The 3,617-nt window shown below is 33.4% G+C and overlaps 1 protein-coding gene across 1 annotated transcript in view; it reads right to left on the bottom strand.

The window, feature by feature from the left end:
* Positions 1-2,077, bottom strand: part of LOC106461494 — a 77,974-nt gene extending 75,897 nt beyond the window's left edge. Inside the window, exon 1 of the mRNA XM_022388470.1 lies at positions 1,997-2,077. The gene's annotated coding sequence lies outside the window, so the exon portion shown is untranslated. The remainder of the gene's footprint in view (positions 1-1,996) is intronic.
* Between the last annotated feature and the right edge of the window lie 1,540 nt (positions 2,078-3,617).

The following is a 3,617-nucleotide window of genomic DNA, read 5'->3' as shown; positions in this document are numbered from 1 at the left end:
GAGTGATCTATGTACCAGATATGTAACGGAGACGTCAGTTTTCGAGTGATCTATGTTCCAGATATGTAACGGAGACGTCAGTTTTCGAGTGATCTAAGTAATAAATATGTAACAAAGACATCAGCTTTACGGCGATTTAATTAAAAGATCCTAGCAGGAATAAATGTCAAACAGCATTTATAACCAATGCTTTGGAGCTTCACCTAACGTCGTAGTGATACCGTTTGTGTGTGTCGAAGTGACTCTGGTTATATTTTCTTTTTATGAAATACAATTAAACACAGTAGTACATTTGAATCAAGTATATTAATAGCTTTTTTTCCCAAATGAAAAACAACAACAACAACAAAATTAGTTGAAATTTCTAAACAGATTTGTGGCGTAATAAATATATAACGATTACCAGTATAACTAAAATGTACCCTTTCCTGTAGTGGATTATACAAGTGAGTTACAGCAATCAAGAAAATACACATCATATCCTCGATAGATGTGTTTTCTAAAACAGGTAAGTCGTGACCACGATCACGCATGCGCTATAACTGTATCATGTCGATAAAATCAAAATCTGCATGTAGTTGCTCCATTTTAATTTTCCCCATGAAGGAACAATGAAAAGTTTTTCTTAAACTGCGAACAAAATCTGTAAAACTACACGAACCGGATGCAAATAATTGCCTTTAACAAAAATGGATAAATTATTTGGTTTGTTTAAATAGATAAAAATATATTTCAGAAGTGAACCGAAAGTTACAAGGGAGAATTTAAATAACCTGTGAAAATATTCGATAGCTTCAAAACCAATAATCTAAGATATCTTTTACTTGTTAATCCAAGTGTAATATATTTTAGAAGTGAACCGAAAGCAACAAATATTCGATAGCTTCAAAACCAATAATCTAAGATTTCTTTTACTTGTTAATCCAGGTGAGCAACTAATTTCTAGTGTTTTAATGCATAATTAAAAATAATTTTTACTTCATAAATTTGTTTAGGCAAAGTGTGTTTGAAGCTTCTAATACTCAAAACTTTGGGAATGGGAATGGTTCCTTTCAATTTCCAAAATAATAAAGTTTCAGTGTAATAAATATTTTGTATATATAGAAAAGCCACAATAATTCTATTAAAGATTTCAAATTTTCAATAACTATTATATTAATGAGCAAACGACATAAAAATTCTAGATATGACTTAAATGATTAATTATTAATATACTAATGAGCAAAAGACATAGCAATTCTAATTATGACTTCAACGTCCAGTAACTAATTTACTAATGAGCAAATGACACAATAATTGTAGTTATGACTTCAATGGTTAATTATTGATATATGAATGAGAAAAAAAGACACAAGAATTCTGGTTGTGACTTCAATGATTAATAACTAATATTTTAATGAGCAAGAGACTCGATAATTCTAATGATTAATGAGACTACTTATAGAATTTTATCAAAATTAATCACAATTTATTCAAAAGACTTTTGAAAATTAATAGGTGGAATGATCATAGGCCTGCGTCTTGTTGCTGATGGTTAAAGCTATGCTAGGAAATGGCTCATATTTTACTCTTAATGGCATAATGTTTATACAATGTTCAGAGCTAAGCCTTGTCATGTTTTCACTTCTTTCAATTAACGATCAACACACGCGCATGCCCAATCACTTAAGGCTTATTATATCATTTTTATATTTTAACGCCAGTTTCGTTTCATATGGTTCAATGTTCTATACAAAACAAACCAACAACAACAACACACACACACACACAAAAATATCTTTTGTAATCTTCTCTAATGTATATGCATTTATTACAAGTTTTTCGTTTCTAGCTTTGTCAAGTGTCTAGCACAGTTGGTAATGCTTATCGCAACGTTGGATAGAAACAAAATGTATAGTGGCTGTAATCAACCATTATCTAAATGCCGTCAGTGTTTACTTTCTTCTAGTTATCTGAAGTTTCGTAATCCTTATGGTTCAAGAACGTTTCGTCTTACCTGTTGCGTAAAAGGAGCTGTATATGACAAGAAGGGATTTTTCACCAGCCCTGAGGAGAGAAAACAAATGTACAACAGTAATTTCATAATAATTTCAAACCCCCTAGCTATGACGTAAACTCTTTATTTGGCACGTTTCCAAGAACTAGTCATACAAAATCCAAAGAGTAACGAGACCATAATTTCTTCGGAACAAGGACCTGCGCCATTGTTAGATAAATAACGTGATCACAATTCTTTCGACATTAAGATCGAACTCAGAATTTCAGAAAATTGACAGAGGACTTAAAAGAATAATTAAAAAAACATAACAAGGTCATTATTCATACAATTCTTAGTTTTAGAACAAAGCCACAATGGGCTATCTGCTGTGTCCACCGCAGGAATCGAATCCCGAATTTTAGCGTTGGAAACCCGTAAGCTTACCGCCGTCCCACATTGAATTTATTACTACAAAAAAGAGCATATATAATAAGAATTTAATATTCATTCACAAAATACTCAATATTATATTAGTTCAATTAGTATTATTTAATTTCTTTAAACCTGTTTAGGAAAGCGCATGCGTGTTTTATGAATTACTTACTATTAAGGTGTTGTCTTTTACTTGACTAGGCTGGAAAAGCTGATATTTCTTTTAACTGCATGCAGTCCACGATTGTACATTGTTGTTTTGTTTTTTAGCGGAAAGCTATATAATGGGTTATCTGCGTTTTGTTCACTGCGGGGAATGAAATCCTGGATTTTAGTTGAAGTTCGTAAACTTACCGCAAACCCATCAAGGGACCAACTGGTCATAGTATGGCTATTGTTCACGTTAGTGAACATAGTCATACGATATGAACATTCTAGTGAGCCTCTAACCAGAAGAAAAATGACATTTCTCTTAATCGCTCCCCCCTAGGTGAGTCAGCGATAATTCTTAGAGCTTATAACGCTGAATTACGGGTTTTGATACCCGTGGTTGGCACAACATAGATGGCCCATTTGTAGTTTTGTGAGTAAACACAAATAAAACAAGTAAATAATAAACGGGACACAAATATTTGCAGTTTGACGCCTTTGAATATTCAAACACATAAAGATATAGCACCAGTAGCGTAGCCAGGAATAATTTGATGCAAAAGGTTGTACAGAGCACAGATGTAGGTTCTGGGGAGGACTTGCAATATGTTGATCTGTAGAAAAAATTAAATTAATTTATTTTAATTTATGGTCATGCTCGTGAGGGGCCAGTGTTTGGCTATGTCTATTGTTAAAGAATATAAAACAGACTCAAACCTGAGTCGAAAATCCTCCAAAAGACTAACTTGTAGCGTTAGCTCCTACATTTGCGTTATTCTTAACGCTGCAGACTGTTGATCAGATAGCACAACGAAAACAAATTATCCACGAAATTTAACTATCTTTATGGTAGGTGTTTATTACTGTGAGCTGCTTCCATTTCATTTAACACTTGTTTGTTTGTTTACTATAAAACACAAAACTATGCACTGGGCTATTTGTGCCGTGCCCATCATAGGTATCGAAAAATGGTTTTAAGCGTTATAAGCCTTTGACTCACCGCTGAGCCACTGGGGGAGGAGTGGGGGGGGGGGCTCCAATTAACAGGTGTCTACGA

The sequence above is a fragment of the Limulus polyphemus genome, unplaced genomic scaffold (assembly GCF_000517525.1).
Source record: "Limulus polyphemus unplaced genomic scaffold, Limulus_polyphemus-2.1.2 Scaffold972, whole genome shotgun sequence".
NCBI lineage: Eukaryota > Metazoa > Arthropoda > Merostomata > Xiphosura > Limulidae > Limulus > Limulus polyphemus.
Note: the sequence above shows the minus strand (reverse complement) of the source record. Positions and strands in the feature narration are given on the sequence as shown.